The following is an 18,618-nucleotide window of genomic DNA, read 5'->3' on the forward strand; positions in this document are numbered from 1 at the left end:
TTTCTATGATCAGCAACGCCACAACTGATCGTTCCGCGACCCTCCCGATATCCGCCCGCGACCCAAAGTTTGAAAAACCCTGTATTACGGGATGCAATGGGGCAAGGGAAGATCTCTGATAGATTTGAGTGTTTGTTGGAGATGGGAAACCATCACTAGGATATAATTTAAAGTAAAGTAGTACATAGAGTGCATATGAGTGAGTGCTTCTCTGAGGTAGAGGACAGGTGTAAGCGTTGTTCAGGGGGGCCTGTGAATCACTCATACATGTTCTGGTCCTGCCCTACCCCAAGCTAGTTGGGTTCTGGGTCTCATTTTATGAGATCATGTCAGAGATCGTTGGGGTCAAACTAGAGCTGTGTCCGCTGGTGGCGGTCTTTGTGGTGTCAGACTCCCCAGAGCTCCTAGGGCAGGACGGTAGCACAGTGGTTAGCACTGTTGCTTCACAGCGCCAGGGTCCTGGGTTCGATTCCCGCTTGGGTCACTGGCTGTGAGGAGCCTACACATTCTCCCCGAGTCTGCGTGGGTTTCCTCCGGTGCTCTGGTTTCCTCCTGTGGTGGTATGTATTCGGGGTATTACGGTACCCTGTGATGCCGAGAGGTTATTGGTGGATAGACGCTGGGTCCCGATTGGATCAGCCGCCTACTGGCTCCACCCAGTAAGGCGGAGTATAAGTGCCCGGGTTCTCCCAGCAGTCGCATTCTGTAACTGTGCTACTGGGGAACAAGTCTGCGTAATAAAGCCATCGTTTGACTCCTTCTCGTCTCGTGAGTGATTGATTGTGCTACAATTTATTACGCAGACTTTAAAGGACATGGAGCTCCGAATCATTCCGGAGTGTCTGCGAATCAGCCCCCACGCGGCAAACTCAGCGGCCACTTTTAAACATTGGTTAGCGTGTTTTCACGGATACCTCCGAACGGCCCCCGGCGTATCTACAGAAGACCAGAAAATGCAGGTTCTGCATTCCAGGGTGGGCCCGGAAATCTACACTCTCATAGAGGATGCGGACGATTTCCAGGCGGCGCTCGCCATGCTGATAGGAATATACGTTCAGCCCATCAACCAGGTCTACGCACGTCACCAGCTCGTGTGGGGGCAAATCCCCGGGGAATCGCTGGACGAATTCTGCAGTGCGCTGTTAATACTGGGCAGAAACTGCAACTGCCCATCGGTTTCGGCTAACGAACACACGGAGCTACTGGTTCGAGATGCTTTCGTGGCAGGTATGCTTTTGTCCCAAATTCGGCAGCGATTGCTGGAAAGAGACTCACTAGGCCTCAAGGAGGCACAGGCCCTCGCGGCCTCGTTCGATGTGGCATCGCAGAACGCCCGTGCCTACGCCCCCGACCGCGCGGCAGCCCCTTGGGCACTGTGGACCACCGCTGCGACTGAACCCCCGGCACCCCCCGCAGACCTGTGCTGCCAGAGCGCCAGATCACCCGGGTGGGCCCCGCTGTTACTTTTGTGGGCAAGCGAAACACCCCCGACTGCGCTGCCTGGCCCGCTCAGACCTCTGTAAAGGGTGCGGCAAAAAGGGGCACTTTGTAGCAGTGTGTCAGGCCCGGGGGTTCGCCGCAATCTCAGGGGGAGAACCAGGACCCCAACCCCCCGCAAACGATCCATGTGCGGCCACTGGGCGCCGCCATCTTGGGTCCCTGACTCCATGCGGGAGGGATGGGCGCCGAGTCAGTCAGGCAGGCAGGCAGTGAGCGAGCTACACCTCCCACAAGTCCCGAAAGACATGCTTGTTAGGTGAATTAGACATTCTGAATTCTCCCTCTGTGTACCCAAACATGCGCCGCAGAGTGGCGACTAGGGGCTTTTCACAGTCACTTCATTGCAGTGTTAATGTAAGCCTACTTGTGATAATAATAGATTTTTATTATTATTGAGGGGGGTAAAGGAATGCTGACGTCTTGGCCTTTGCCTCCTCAGTGGCTCGGAGGCAAGTCCTGCTTGGACGGAGGTTGGCGGTGCCACCCAGGGCCTCGCGGTGGTTGAGCGATCTGGCAGAATTCCTGCGATTGGGAAAGATTAAATATACACGGAGAGGGTCGTAAGAAAGGTTCTATTTCAGGTGGATGCCGTTCATCACTTTTTTCAAGGACCTGTTGGTATCCAGCAGTTAGTGGGATGGGTTGGGAAGTTTAGGAGGGGGTAAATGGAGGGAGGATAGGGGAAAATGAGGGTTGTTGCTTTGTTAAAATAAAAATGACAAGCTGTATGCCAAAATTAAGCAAGAATTTGACATTGTTTGGAATAAAGTACAGGTTAAAAAAAAGTTCTCGACTCTTACTCAAATGTCTTGCTCCTCTGATTGAACGTTTGTAAGCTGACGAGATGGTGCGGGTGACGGGGTCAGAGAGAGGTTGCACCGGCCGCGTCCACACACGTTGTCACATCCTCCACATAAACATTGGCCTGAGGTACTCCTGAGAGGAAGATGGCGGCGCTCGGCGCGTCCGGCTGATCCGCCCTCCGCGTTGGAGACCGACCGAGAGAGAGAGAGAGCATGGAACATTTCAGCGGCTTTCCCGGCAGGGGAGGCAGGTTGTTGCGGGGCAGCTCCAACAGACTGTGGTCGGGACTGCGGGTGGTCCGCTTCCTCGACTCGGTCAAGGAGACCGAGGCGGCGGCGGAGGCGGGAGAGGCGCGAGAGCCTCCGCTCCGACCAACTGCCACGGGCAAGTAGCGCAAGTTTGGACTAAACTTTGGGCCGGTGTCTGGGACGCGGCGCCCCCCCCCCCCCCCCAAAAAAACATCAACTCACTCATACTTTGCGCATCTCTTTGCAATGTTTTAGCTTTGTTTTGAGTGATATGTCGGGCAGCTTTACTTTCAGGTGGCGTGTCACTTTGTGAAGAAGGAAGTTCGCAAGGCTGAGGAAAACCTTGGAGAATTTCAAACGCGCGTCGGTTGCTTTTTTCTGCTGCGTGTTTAACTTTTCTATTTGACTTGAGACGCGTGGAAATGATCAACGCAGCCCTCTCCTATTTATTATCACCTTTTCCACTGCAATGTTTCTGAGTGCAACGACCATTGAAAGCGCTGTACTTTTTAGAAAGGGGGATAGTTCTGAACGTGTATTATCCTTTTTTTTTAAAGGATATTTTTCGGTGGGTTGGGTGTGTGTGGAAGGGAAGTCAAGAGTGCTGACAGCTGAGAAAAAGTTACACCACTTTCTCTTTGACTCCACCCCTTCCAGCGTGTGCATGCGGAAGGTACGGTCCTTGGCATGTTTTTAAAAAGGGGGGTGTTTATCTGCCAAGAGTCAGCTGCCCATCGTCCCAAACTGCTGGGCGATTTGTGCTGCTTCCCATTGCAGGACTCCGCTATCAATTTTCATTTCAGTTTCAGCAAATTGTCGCAGGCTGATATTCCATGACATGCGACCCCATTTAATGGTGACGTTAATATTCCTACTTCCCCAGGAAAGGACGTGGTGACAGCAGATTTAGTCCATTGCAAAACCGAGATTTGTGCAATCGCTCTGAATTGATTGATTGTCGGCCGCATTGATGCGTAGATTAGTGAAAATAACATTGGGAATATGGGTTATTTTCTGACTGAACTCTTTGATCAATTTCTTAGCTGATCCTACCTAACTTTGTCGCTGCTAATGCTGTGCATGCGAAGTGTGCAGACAGGTACCAACGGCCATCTTGCCTTGTCATTCACCTGAGGAAGGAGCAGCGCTCCGAAAGCTAGTGACATCGAAACAAACCTGTTGGACTTTAACCTGGTGTTGTAAGACTTCGTACTTGTCAGGAGAGACAGTGTAACTTTACACCCTTTTGTGGATCCCTTTTACTCGCCACTGTACATTCCACACTGCAAATTGTGGCCAGTCCTGAAGGCAGCACTGACTTGTGACGTGCTATGTTGTAGAAATTGATTCAATAAATCTGGTGATATGCCCTAAAATGTCCACCAAACCTGCCAGATTGTCAATAAAAACTCACTTTGTACACATGTCTTTGAAGAAGGGAATTTTCCACTCCTACCTCGTCTCGGGATTTGAACTCCAAACTAATATGCAGTTTACAAAATAAATCTGACGTAAAAAATAGAAGCAGGAGGAAGCCATTCAGCCCTTCGAACCTGCTCTATATCGTTCATTATGATCATGGCTGACCAACTTCAATCCCATTATCCTGCCTTTTCTCCCCCCTCCCACCATATCCCTTGATTCCTTTAGTCCCAAAGAACTATATCTAATTCTTTCTTGAAATTACTTTTTTTTAAAAAAATGTTTATTCAAATTTTCCAACAACATTTTTAACAAGACCCCCCCCCATAACAAAAAGAAAGAAATGCAAACTCAACAGTCAAAAATTATACAAAACTTTTACATTGGGTTTCCACATATACAGTAACCCCCCCCCCCATATGACATTCAAAGATACCCGTAGGGAAGCCCCCCCCCACCCACCCGAATCTCCCCCCCCCTTCCTTTTCCCCTCCCCCACCCTTGGGTTGTTGCTGACCTCCTCCTAACGCTCCGCGAGATAGTCTAGGAACGGTTGCTACTGCCTGAAGAACCCCTGCAGAGACCCTTGTAAGGCAAACTTTATCCTCTCCAGCTTAATGAACCCTGCCATGTCATTTATCCAAGCTTCCACACTGGGGGGCTTTGCGTCCTTCCACAATAGCAAGATCCTCCGCCGGGCTACCAGGGATGCAAAGGCCAGGATACCGGCCTCTTTCGCACTCCCGGCTCGTCCGTTACCCCAAATAGTGCCAACCCCCAACTCTGCTTGACCCGGGCGTTCACCACCTTGGACATAGTCCTCGCGAAACCCCTCCAAAACCCATCCAATGCCGGGCACGACCAGAACATGTGGACATGATTCGCCGGGCTTCCCGAGCACCTCCCACATCATCTATCCTCCACCCCAAAGAACCTACTCAACCTCGCCCCTGTCATATGCGCTCTGTGAATAACCTTGAATTGTATTAGGCTGAGCCTGGCGCAAGAGGAGGAAGAATTAACCCTACTCAGGGCATCAGCCCACAGACACTCATCTATCTCCTCCCCAAGCTCCTCCTCCCACTTGCCCTTTAACTCCTCTATCGAGGCCTCCTCCTCTTCTTTCAGCTCCTGGTAGATTTCCGAAACCCTGCCTTCTCCAACCCATACACCCGAAATCACCCTGTCCTGAGTCCCCTGTGCCGGGAGCAGTGGGAATTCCCTCACCTGCCACCTCACAAAGGCCCTCACTTGCATATACCTGAAAGCATTTCCCGGGGGTAACCCAAACTTCTCTTCCAGCGCCTCCAGGCTCGCAAACGTCCCATCTATAAACAGGTCCCCCATTCTTCTAATCCCTGCCTGATGCCAGCTCCGAAATCCCCCATCCATCCTTCCTGGGATGAACCGAAGGTTCTCCTGAATCGGGGACCAAACCGAGGCTCCCACCTCGCTCTTGTGTCGTCTCCACTGCCCCCAGATCTTCAACGTCGCCGCCACCAACGGACTCGTGGTGTACCTGTCGGTGAGAGCGGCAGCGGTGCCGTCGCCAGCGCCCTCAGGCTCGTGCCCACACAGGACGCCATCTCTAACCTCTTCCACGCCGCCTCTCCCTCCATTACCCACTTACGGATCATCGCCACATTGGCTGCCCAATAATAGTCGCACAAATTCGGCAGAGCCAGCCCTCCCTGTCCCTACTACGCTCCAGAAACACCCTCTTTACCCTCGGGGTCTTATTTGCCCACACAAAACCCATGATACTCCTACCTACCCGTTTGAAAAAGGCCTTGGGAATCATAATGGGAAGGCACTGGAACACAAAGAGAAACCTCGGGAGTACCATCATTTTAACCGACTGCACCCTGCTCGCTAGCGAGAGTGGCAGCACATCCCATCTTTTGAAATCCTCCTCCATCTGCTCCACCAACCGCGTCAAATTGAGTTTGTGCAGGGCCCCCCAACTCCCAGCCACCTGGATCCCTAAGTACCGAAAGCTCCTTTCCGCCCTCTTCAACGGCAGGTTGTCTATCCCCCTTCCCTGGTCCCCTGGATGCACTACAAAGAGCTCATTTTTCCCTACATTAAGCTTATACCCCGAGAATTCCCCAAACTCCCTTAAGATCCGCATGACCTCCGCCATCCCCTCCACTGGATCTGCCACATACAGTAACAGGTCGTCCACATACAGCGACACCCGATGTTCCTCTCCCCCTCGGACCAGTCCCCTCCATTTCCTGGACTCCCTTAGTGCCATGGCCAGAGGCTCAGTTGCCAATGCAAACAGCAAGGGGGACAGGGGGCACCCCTGCCTCGTCCCTCGGTACAGCCGAAAGTACTCTGACCTCCGCCGATTAGTAGCCACACTCGCCACCGGGGCTCTATATAGCAATCTGGCCCAGCTGATGAACCCCTCCCTGAACCCAAACCTCCGCAATACTTCCCAAAGATACTCCCACTCCTCCCGGTCGAAGGCCTTCTCCGCGTCCATAGCTGCCACTACCTCCGCTTCTCCCTCCACCGAGGGCATCATAATCACATCGAGGAGCCAAAATTACTTTTAACTACTTTCTGGTGTAGTGAATTCCCGATTCAGAGAAATTTCTCCTTACCTCGGTCCTAAAAGGTTTACCTCTTATCCTCCAACTATGACCCCGAATGTGGACTCTCCCACCATCGGGAACATTCTTTATGAATCTACCCTGTTTTATCTTGTTAGAATTTAAGTTTCTATGAGATTCCCCTCTCACTCTTCTAAACTCCCAATGAATATAATCCACAGCAGGAACATCCTTCCTCCGATAAGGACACCAAAATTTCACATAATACTCCAGGTGTGGCCTCACCAATGCCCTGTACAATTGCAGTAATACATCCCTTTTCCTATACTCATATCCTCTCTTGCTATGATGGCCAACATATGCCATCTTTACTGCCTGCTGTACCTGTACTCTTACTCCTGTACTCTTACTTTCAGTGACTGATGAACTAGGACACCACGGTCTCGCTGAGTACCCCCTCTCTCAATTTACATCATTCAAATAATAATCTGCCTTCCTATTTTTTTTACTGCCAAAGCTGTTAATCTCTCATTTATCCACATTCTACATCTGTGACATATGCCCACTCACTCAGCCTGCCTAAATCCCATTGAAACATCTCTGCATCCTCCTCACAGCTTCCCCTCCCACCCAACTTTGTATCATCTACAAATTTGGAGATAATACATTTAGGTCCCTCATCCAAATCATTAATATAAAATGTGAACAGTTGGGGGTCCTAGCACAGATCCCTGCCGCAACTAGTCACTGCCTGCCAATCGGAAAAAGGTCCATTTATTCCAACGTTTTGTTTCCTAACCAGCTTTTTATCCATCTCAAGACACTATCTGCAATCCCATGCGCTTTAACTTTACATATTAATCTGCTATGTGAGACCCCTGTCGAAAGCGTTCTGAAAGTCTAAATAAACCACGTCCACTGGTTCTCCCTGGTCAACTCTACTAGTTACATCTTCAAAGAATTCTAGTAGATTTGTCAAGCGTAATTTCCCTTTCGTCAATCCATGCTGACTTTGTCCGATTAGACCACTGCATTCCAAATGCTGTGCTATGAAATCCTTGACAATGGATTCTAGCAACTTCCCTACTACCGCGTTAGGCTCACTGGTCTATAGTTCCCTTTTTGAATAGTGGAGTTATATTAGCTACCCTCTAATCTGCAGGAATCATGCCAGAGCCCAAAGAGTTTTGGAAAATGATCACCAATGGATCTGCGTTTTCTAGGACCACTTCCTTAAGTACTCTGGGTTGAAGATTATCAGACCTTGGAGATTTATCCACCTTCAATCCCATTAATTCCCAAAGCCACTAATTTTCTTCAGCTCCTCATTGAAACCTTTGTTTCTCAGAACCTCCAGTAAGAAGACAGAAGCAAAGATCTGAATTTAGTTCCTCAGCCATTTCTTTGTTCCCTTTTATGGATTATTGTCAGGGAATAATTTTGTTGACCAAAAAAAGGATAATCTCTAATTTAGAATATAAACTGACGAAGTTGATTGGACAACAAAGATGGATACTTAACGTTCCATTAGTTGAGGCATGGCACGACACATTGTCCTTCCTGTGGATCCCATGTCTATTGGGGTCTTGTCTTGGTCCCTGGGATTTCAGACTTTTCTTGGTCCTGAGGACCTAGTTACTTAACACTTGAAGTCTCAACCTAATTCTATTATAGTTACAAAATCCCTTTGCAGTTTAAGAGTTCTAATTTCTCAATCTATTATATCAGAGCCATTTGTTGAATGATCCTCTCTCTCTTTCTTCCGCATCTAGTCTACAATTGCTGCTGGGTACTTTCATCTTCACCTCGGGTCTGAATACTGAATTCTAATTCTGATCGAACCTTGGACTCAGAAGGGAAAATCCCTACCCTTCTGGATTCTTATGACAATCCTAACCTATATTTATCCCTAGATTTCTTGCAATAAATCTGAAACCTTCCCTGGCACAAGTACAAAGGGGCAAGATCCCCTTTTTAACAAGTCTCCTGAGACCACTGCTACCCCCTGGTATTTTGATCCCAGAGCTTCTCCCCCAATTTTATACCTTTATTTTCAGGCAGCTTTTGCCATATTTGGCCCAAGTCTTGAGCACTTGTATAAATATAACTAATAACCTTTCACATATATTTGTAACTCCTGACCAATGAAAAGTGAGCTTATGGCTTTCTTGCAACAATCTAATCACAATTTACGTCCTATCTTTACAATTCTAGCCTTCGGGCATCCTTTCAGCAGTTGGTATCCCAGTTTTGCTTCTGCTTACTGATAATGTTGGTATCTTTGGAGACCAAATGCAACATATATCTCAACTGCTGCCTCGGTTCACTTCACAATTTTTTCTCCTTGAAGCTATATTACAGTTGTTCGTACTTGGAGTTGTCAAACTTACAATTTCTTAACATTCCAATAGTACATACAAATTCAGATTTTTCATCACCAAACTTATGTATAGTACAATTTGCTAAACTAGACTTTATTAATTAGACAGTGGTGTCAGTGAGGTAATGTCTTAACACTAGCTTGACCGCATAATTGATTTTTAATGCCTTCAGTGTATTGAGGGCAAAGTACCAGGCTGTTTAGCACAGGGCTAAATCGCTGGCTTTGAAAGCAGACCAAGGCAGGCCAGCAGCACGGTTCAATTCCCGTACCAGCCTCCCCGAACAGGCGCCGGTATGTGGCGACTAGGGGCTTTTCACAGTAATTTTGTTTGAAGCCTACTTGTGACAATAAGCGATTTTCATTTCATTTCATTTATCTCCGATGGCTAGTGTGTAGTGTGTCATTCAGAATAATGCCAAGAGCATGAATACAATTCCCGTTCCAGCTGAAGTAGACTTTGGACCTGCCCCCTTGCCCTGTCTCTGAGAGTGGGAGGCAGAGTAAACTGGTCATAAGCTGCCAAAAAAACTCAGGATTCAGCAACAGCAGGCAATGGGCCAAGGACCTACCTTCAACTCCCTTGTTAGTCAATAATCTAAGTCTGCCTTAAAAATATTCAAAGATTCTGTCTCTTCCATTCCCTGGGAAGAGAACTTCATAGGCTTGTAACTTGGAGGGGAGCTTGCAGCTACTCTTCTTCCCTGGGCATGGCATGGTGGAACAGTGATTAGCACTGCTGCTTCACAGTTCCAGGGACACTGGTTCGATTCTGGCCTTGGGAGACGATCTGTTTGTGTGGAGTTTGCACATTCTCCCGGTGTCTGTGTGGAGTTTCTCCAGATGCTCTGGTTTCCTCCCACAGTCCAAAGATGTGCAGGTTGGCTGATTGACCATAATAAATTGTTCCTTAGTGTCTAGGGATGTGTAGTTTAGGTTACGGGTTTACACTGGGGCAGGGTGGGCCTGGGAAGGGTGCTTTTTCAGAGGGTTGATGCAGACTCAATAGGCTGAATGGCCTCCTCCTTACAGGGATTCATTGATTCTAGATGTTGGGAGGTGCTATTGAAGGAGCCTTGTGGATAGTGCCACTGTGTGCCAAATTTGAGATGGTGGATGTCATTGAGTTTCTGGTGATGTTGGAGCTGCTTTGGGAAAGTGGAGAGTATTTCATTGTACTCCTGACTTGCGGTCAATCTTTGGAGAGTTAGGAGATGAGTTACCTATCACAGAATTCCCAACCTCTGATCTGCTCTTGTAGCCACTGTATGGTCATGGCTCTCGCAGTTCAGCATCAGATGGATGTTGATGGTGGGGAATGTGATCATCAGAATGTAATTGAACATGAGGGAAAATGTGTGAGGTGGCACAAATGTTGCCCACCATTTATAAGCCCATCCATGGATATTTTCCCAAGTCTTGCTGCATTTTTCTGAGGAGTTACATATAAAACTGAACTGAGCCAAGTAATCTTGGCAGAAACCATGTTGAACATTGGTTAGCAAGTTGTGGAGGGCAAGTGCCATTATTGTTGACATCTTCCATCAATTTGCTAATTGAAAGTGCATTGACAATGTTAATTGGCTGGATTGGATTAGTCTTGGGTTTTGTGGAAAATTTTCCATTTCTGGGTGATATCAATGTTGTAGCTGTATTCAAAAAGCCACAGCCTCCCCGAACAGGCGCCTGAATGTGGCGACTAGGGGCTTTTCACAGTAACTTGATTTGAAGCCAACTTGTGACGAGCGATTTTAATTTAATTTCATTAGTGCTACAGCTGGATCTTTTTTTTTCTTGAATTTGTTTATCCTGTCATCTGTGATGGTGGTTCTCGCCACCAGGAGGAAGCTGAGATGGATCATCTGCTTGGCATTTCTGTCTGAGGGTGCCCATGATTTCTTCATCTTGTCTTCTCTCATACTGGGCACCACTTTCTGAGGATGTGGTGTTCGTGGATTTTCCTCCTCCTGTTAGTTAGTTGTCCATCTGGACACTGGTTCAGCTCAGTTGGCTCGACAGATGGTTTGTGATGCAGAGCAAAGCCAGCAATGCGGGGCCAATTCCCGTACCGGCTGAGGTTATCCATGAAGGCCCCGCCTTCTCAACCTTGCCCCTCGCCTGAGATGTGGTTGTCCTCAGGTTAAATCACCACAGTCAGCTCTCTCCCTCAAAGGCGAAAGCAGCCTATAGCCATCTAGGAATATGGCGACTTTAGCTTACCTTTGTAAGCATCCTCTCGTGACCCGTTATCTAATATCACAGACTTTAGGTTTTTGAATGCGCCACCACCACCACACTGCTGCAAGCTGCTATTTGGACAGATTCGGCAGACCCCTTTGATTCCGTATGTTCCGTGGCTTAGCCCGTAATAGAACATAGAACATTACAGCGCAGTACAGGCCCTTCGGCCCTCGATGTTGCGCCGACCTGTGAAACCACTCTAAAGCCCATTTACACTATTCCCTTATTGTCCATATGTCTATCCAATGACCATTTGAATACCCTTAGTGTTGGCGAGTCCACTACTGTTGCAGGCAGGGCATTCCACACCCTTGCTACTCTCTGAGTAAAGAACCTACCTCTGACATCTGTCTTATATCTATCTCCCCTCAATTTAAAGCTATGTCCCCTCGTGCTAGACATCACCATCCGAGGAAAAAGGCTCTCACTGTCCACCCTATCCAATCCTCTGATCATCTTGTATGCCTCAATTAAGTCACCTCTTAACCTTCTTCTCTCTAACGAAAACAGCCTCAAGTCCCTCAGCCTTTCCTCATAAGATCTTCCCTCCATACCAGGCAACATTCTGGTAAATCTCCTCTGCACCCTTTCCAATGCTTCCACATCCTTCCTATAATGCGGTGACCAGAATTGCACGCAATACTCCAAATGCGGCCGCACTAGAGTTTTGTACAGCTGCAACATGACCTCATGGCTCCGAAGCTCAATCCCTCTACCAATAAAAGCTAACACGCCGTACGCCTTCTTAACAACCCTCTCAACCTGAGTGGCAACTTCAGGGATCTATGTACATGGACACCGAGATCTCTCTGCTCGTCCACATTGCCAAGAATCTTACCATTAGCCCAGTACTGTCTTCCTGTTATTCCTTCCAAAATGAATCACCTCACACTTTTCTGCATTAAACTCCATTTGCCACCTCTCAGCCCAGCGCTGCAGCTTATCTATGTCCCTCTGTAATTTGTAACATCCTTCCGCACTGTCCACAACTCCACCGACTTTAGTGTCATCTGCAAATTTACTCACCCATCCTTCTACGCCCTCCTCCAGGTCATTTATAAAAATGACAAACAGCAGTGGCCCCAAAACAGATCCTTGTGGTACATCACTAGTAACTGGACTCCAGTCTGAACACTTCCCATCAACCACCACCCTTTGTCTTCTTCCAGCTAGCCAATTTCTGATCCAAACTGCTAAATCTCCCTGAATCCCATGCTTCCTTATTTTCTGCAGTAGCCTACCGTGGGGAACCTTATCAAACGCTTTACTGAAATCCATATACACCACATCAACTGCTTTACCCTCATCCACCTGTTTGGTCACCTTCTCAAAGAACTCAATAAGGTTTGTGAGGCACGACCTACCCTTCACGAAACCGTGTTGACTATGTCTAATCAAATTATTCCTTTCCAGATGATTATACACCCTATCTCTTATAAACCTTTCCAAGATTTTGCCCACAACAGAAGTAAGGCTCACTGGTCTATAGTTACCGGAGTTGTCTCTACTCCCCTTCTTGAACAAGGGGGACAACGTTTGCTATCCTCCAGTCTTCTGGCACTATTACTGTTGACAAAGATGACTGAAAGATCAAAGGCTCAGTAATCTCCTCCCTAGCTTCCCAAAAAATCCTAGGATAAATCCCATCCGGCCCAGGGGACTTACCTATTTTCACCCTTTCCAGAATTGTTAACACCTCCTCCTTGTGAACCTCAAGCCCAGTAGCCTAAATCTCAGTATTCTCCTCGACAACATTGTGTTTCTCCTGTGTGAATACTGACGAAAAATATTCATTTAACACCTCTCCTATCTCCTCGGACTCCAAGCACAATTTCCCACTACTGTCCTTGACTGGCCCTAAACTTACCCTAGTCATTCTTTTATTTCTGACATATCTATAGAAAACTTTAGGGTTATCCTTGATCCTACCTGCCAAAGACTTGCCATGTCCCCTCCTGGCTCTTCGTAGCTCTCTCTTTAGGCCCTTCCTTGCTAACTTGTAACTCTCGAGCGCCCTCACTGAACCTTCATGTCTCATCTTTACATAAGCCTCCTTCTTCCACTTGACAAGTGTTTTGACTGCCTTAGTAAACCACGGTTCCCTTGCTCGACCACTTCCTCCCTGCCTGATAGGCACATACTTATCAAGGACACGCAGTAGCTGTTCCTTGAAGAAGCTCCACATTTCCATTGTGCCCATCCCCTGCAGTTTTCCTCTCCATCCGATGCATCCCAAGTCTTGCCTTATCGCATCATAATTGCCTTTTCCCCAGATATAACTCTTGCTCTGCGGTATATACCGATCCCTTTCCAGCACTAAAGTAAACGTAATCGATTTGTGGTCACCATCACCAAAGTGCTCACCTACCTCCAAATCTAACACCTGTCCTCGTTCATTACCCAGTACCAAATCCAATACGGCCTCACCTCTCGTTGACCTATCTACATACTGTGTCAGGAAACTCTCCTGCAAACATTGGACAAAAACGGACCCATCTAAAGTACTCGAACTATAGCGTTTCCAGTCAATATTTGGAAAGTTAAAGTCCCCCATATCAACTACCCTGTTGCTTTCGCTCCTATCCAGAATCATCTTTGCAATCCTTTCCTCTCCATCTCTGGAACTTTTCGGAGGCCCATAGAAAACCCCTAACAGGGTGACCTCCTTTCCTGTTTCTAACCTCAGCCCATACTACCTCAGTTGACGAGTCCTCATCAAACGTCCTTTCTGCCACCGTAATACTGTCCTTGACAGTATTATTTCGATGGACTCTGTTAAACACCTCTTCTGGAATTCTTTTTTATTTATTTTTTTTTAATTAAATATTTTATTCAAGATTTTTGGTCAACCAACACAGTACATTGTGCATCCTTTACACAATATTATAACAACACAAATAACAATGACCTATTTTATAAACAAATAATGAATAAATAATAAATAACAAAAATGAAAACTAGCCCTAATTGGCAACTGCCTTGTCACAAGTAACACTCTCCAAACATATAATTTAACAGTCCAATATATAATTATCTGTAGCAACGACCTATACATACTATACAGTATATATTAACAACCCTGAGAGTCCTTCTGGTTCCTCCTCCCCCCCCCCCCCCCCCTTTTTTCCATTCCGTCTATCTTTCTGCGAGGTATTCGACGAACGGTTGCCACCGCCTGGTGAACCCTTGAGCCGACCCCCTTAGGACAAACTTAATCCGCTCTAGCTTTATAAACCCCGCCATGTCATTTATCCAGGTCTCCACCCCCGGGGGCTTGGCTTCTTTCCACATTAGCAATATCCTGCGCCGGGCTACTAGGGACGCAAAGGCCAAAACATCGGCCTCTCTCGCCTCCTGCACTCCCGGCTCTTGTGCAACCCCAAATATAGCCAACCCCCAGCTTGGTTCGACCCGGACTCCTACTACTTTTGAAAGCACCTTTGTCACCCCCATCCAAAACCCCTGTAGTGCCGGGCATGACCAAAACATATGGGTATGATTCGCTGGGCTTCTCGAGCACCTCGCACACCTATCCTCCACCCCAAAAAACTTACTGAGCCATGCTCCAGTCATATGTGCCCTGTGTAATACCTTAAACTGAATCAGGCTTAGCCTGGCACACGAGGACGACAAGTTTACCCTGCTTAGGGCATCTGCCCACAGCCCCTCCTCGATCTCCTCCCCCAGCTCTTCTTCCCATTTCCCTTTTAGTTCATCTACCATAGTCTCCCCTTCGTCCCTCATTTCCCTATATATATCTGACACCTTACCATCCCCCACCCATGTCTTTGAGATCACTCTGTCCTGCACCTCTTGTGTCGGGAGCTGCGGGAATTCCCTCACCTGTTGCCTCGCAAAAGCCCTCCGTTGCATATACCTGAATGCATTCCCTTGGGGCAACCCATATTTCTCGGTCAGCGCTCCCAGACTCGCGAACTTCCCATCCACAAACAGATCTTTCAGTTGCGTTATTCCTGCTCTTTGCCACATTCCATATCCCCCGTCCATTCCCCCCGGGGCAAATCTATGATTGTTTGTTATCGGGGACCCCCCCAAGGCTCCAGTCTTTCCCCTATGCCGTCTCCACTGTCCCCAAATCTTCAGTGTAGCCACCACCACCGGGCTTGTGGTGTAGTTCCTCGGTGAGAACGGCAATGGGGCTGTCACCATAGCCTGTAGGCTAGTCCCCCTACAGGACGCCCTCTCTAATCTCTTCCACGCCGCTCCCTCCTCCTCTCCTATCCACTTACTCACCATTGAAATATTAGCGGCCCAATAATACTCACTTAGGCTCGGTAGTGCCAGCCCCCCCCCTATCCCTGCTACGCTGTAAGAATCCCTTCCTCACTCTCGGGGTCTTCCCGGCCCACGCAAAACCCATGATGCTCTTTTCAATCCTTTTAAAAAAAGCCTTCGTGATCACCACCGGGAGGCACTGAAACACAAAGAGGAATCTCGGGAGGACCACCATCTTAACCGCCTGCACCCTCCCTGCCAGTGACAGGGATACCATATCCCATCTCTTGAAATCCTCCTCCATCTGTTCCACCAACCGCGTTAAATTTAACCTATGCAATGTGCCCCAATTCTTAGCTATCTGGATCCCCAGGTAACGAAAGTCCCTTGTTACCTTCCTCAACGGTAGGTCCTCTATTTCTCTACTCTGCTCCCCTGGATGCACCACAAACAACTCACTTTTCCCCATGTTCAATTTATACCCTGAAAAATCCCCAAACTCCCCAAGTATCCGCATTATTTCTGGCATCCCCTCCGCCGGGTCTGCCACGTATAGTAGCAAATCGTCCGCATACAAAGATACCCGGTGTTCTTCTCCTCCCCTGAGTACTCCCCTCCACTTCTTGGAACCCCTCAACGCTATCGCCAGGGGCTCAATCGCCAGTGCAAACAATAATGGGGACAGAGGGCATCCCTGCCTTGTCCCTCTATGGAGCCGAAAATATGCAGATCCCCGTACATTCATGACCACGCTCGCCACTGGGGCCCTATACAACAGCTGCACCCATCTAACATACCCCTCTCCAAAACCAAATCTCCTCAACACCTCCCACAAATAATCCCACTCCACTCTATCAAATGCTTTCTCGGCATCCATCGCCACTACTATCTCCGTTTCTCCCTCTGGTGGGGCCATCATCATTACCCCTAACAACCTCCGTATATTCGTGTTCAGCTGTCTCCCCTTCACAAACCCAGTTTGGTCCTCGTGGACCACCCCCGGGACACATTCCTCTATTCTCATTGCCATTACCTTGGCCAGGATCTTGGCATCTACATTTAGGAGGGAAATAGGTCTATAGGACCCGCATTGTAGCGAGTCCTTTTCCTTCTTTAAGAGAAGCGATATCGTTGCTTCAGACATAGTCGGGGGCAGTTGTCCCCTTTCCTTTGCCTCATTAAAGGTCCTCGTCAGTACCGGGGCGAGCAAGTCCACATATTTTCTATAGAATTCGACTGGGAATCCATCCGGTCCTGGGGCCTTTCCCGCCTGCATGCTCCTAATTCCTTTCACCACTTCTTCTACCTCGATCTGTGCTCCCAGTCCCACCCTTTCCTGCTCTTTCACCTTGGGAAATTCCAGCCGATCCAAGAAGCCCATCATTCTCTCCCTCTCATCCGGGGGTTGAGCTTCATATAATTTTTTATAAAATGTCTTGAACACTCCATTCACTCTCTCCGCTCCCCGCTCCATCTCTCCTTCCTCATCCCTCACTCCCCCTATTTCCCTCGCTGCTCCCCTTTTCCTCAATTGGTGTGCCAGCAACCTGCTCGCCTTCTCCCCATATTCGTACTGTACACCCTGTGCCTTCCTCCATTGTGCCTCTGCAGTGCCCGTAGTCAGCAAGTCAAATTCTACATGTAGCCTTTGCCTTTCCCTATACAGTCCCTCCTCCGGTGCTTCCGCATATTGTCTGTCCACCCTCAAAAGTTCTTGCAGCAACCGCTCCCGTTCCTTACTCTCCTGCTTCCCTTTATGTGCCCTTATTGATATCAGCTCCCCTCTAACCACCGCCTTCAATGCCTCCCAGACCACTCCCACCTGGACCTCCCCATTATCATTGAGTTCCAAGTACTTTTCAATGCACCCCCTCACCCTTAGACACACCCCCTCATCTGCCATTAGTCCCATGTCCATTCTCCAGGGTGGGCGCCCTCCTGTTTCCTCCCCTATCTCCAAGTCCACCCAGTGTGGGGCGTGATCCGAAATGGCTATAGCCGTATACTCCGTTCCCCTCACCTTCGGGATCAATGCCCTACCCAGCACAAAAAAGTCTATTCACGAGTAGACTTTATGGACATAGGAGAAAAACGAGAACTCCTTACTCCTAGGTCTGCTAAATCTCCACGGGTCTACACCTCCCATCTGCTCCATAAAATCTTTAAGTACCTTGGCTGCTGCCGGCCTCCTTCCAGTCCTGGACTTCGACCTATCCAGCCCTGGTTCCAACACCGTATTAAAATCTCCCCCCATTATCAGCTTTCCCATCTCTAGGTCCGGAATGCGTCTTAGCATCCGCCTCATAAAATTGGCATCATCCCAGTTCGGGGCATATACGTTTACCAAAACCACCGTCTCCCCCTGTAGTTTGCCACTCACCATCACGTATCTGCCCCCGTTATCCGCCACTATAGTCTTTGCCTCGAACATTACCCGCTTCCCCACTAATATAGCCACCCCCCTGTTTTTCGCATCTAGCCCCGAATGGAACACCTGCCCCACCCATCCTTTGCGTAGCCTAACCTGGTCTATCAGTTTCAGGTGCGTTTCCTGTAACATAACCACATCTGCCTTAAGTTTCTTAAGGTGTGCGAGTACCTGTGCCCTCTTTATCGGCCCGTTCAGCCCTCTCACGTTCCACGTGATCAGCCGAGTTGGGGGGCTTCCCACCCCCCCCCTTGTCGATTAGCCATCACCTTTTTCCAGCTCCTCACCCGGTTCCCACGCAGCTGTATCTCCCCCAGGCGGTGCCCCCCCGCCCATCCTCCCCCATACCAGCTCCCCCCTCTCCCCAGCAGCAGCAACCCAGTAATTCCCCCCTCCCACCCCCCCCCGCTAGATCCCCCACTAGCGTAATTACTCCCCCCATGTTGCTCCCAAAAGTCAGCAAACTCTGGCCGACCTCGGCTTCCCCCCGTGACCTCGGCTCGCACCGTGCGACGCCCCCTCCTTCCTGCTTCTCTATTCCCGCCATGATTATCATAGCGCGGGAACCAAGCCCGCGCTTCTCCCTTGGCCCCGCCCCCAATGGCCAACGCCCCATCTCCTCCACCTCCCCTCCTCCCCCCATCACCACCTGTGGGAGAGAGAAAAGTTACCACATCGCAGGATTAGTACATAAAACTCCTCTTTCCCCCCTTTTTAACCCCCCTCTTTGCCCCCCACATTCGCCCCACCACTTTGTTCAAACGTTCTTTTTAATAACCCACTCATTCCAATTTTTCT

The 18,618-nt window shown here is 48.8% G+C and overlaps 1 protein-coding gene and 2 long non-coding RNA genes across 5 annotated transcripts in view; 2 read left to right on the forward strand and 1 right to left on the reverse strand.

Annotated features, from left to right (window-relative positions):
* LOC140385265 (uncharacterized) overlaps positions 1-2,671 on the reverse strand; it is a 151,056-nt gene extending 148,385 nt beyond the window's left edge. Inside the window, exon 1 of the long non-coding RNA XR_011933324.1 lies at positions 2,301-2,671. This is a non-coding gene — a long non-coding RNA (uncharacterized lncRNA). The remainder of the gene's footprint in view (positions 1-2,300) is intronic.
* oxr1a (oxidation resistance 1a) overlaps positions 1-18,618 on the forward strand; it is a 704,666-nt gene that overhangs the window by 382,274 nt on the left and 303,774 nt on the right. The gene's annotated exons all lie outside the window — the stretch shown is intronic.
* Positions 2,543-3,976, forward strand: LOC140385264 (uncharacterized). The gene is made up of 2 exons (XR_011933323.1): positions 2,543-2,688; positions 3,596-3,976. It is a non-coding gene; the product is annotated as an uncharacterized lncRNA (long non-coding RNA).

This window comes from Scyliorhinus torazame, chromosome 11 (genome assembly GCF_047496885.1).
Source record: "Scyliorhinus torazame isolate Kashiwa2021f chromosome 11, sScyTor2.1, whole genome shotgun sequence".
In the NCBI taxonomy this organism is placed as follows: domain Eukaryota; kingdom Metazoa; phylum Chordata; class Chondrichthyes; order Carcharhiniformes; family Scyliorhinidae; genus Scyliorhinus; species Scyliorhinus torazame.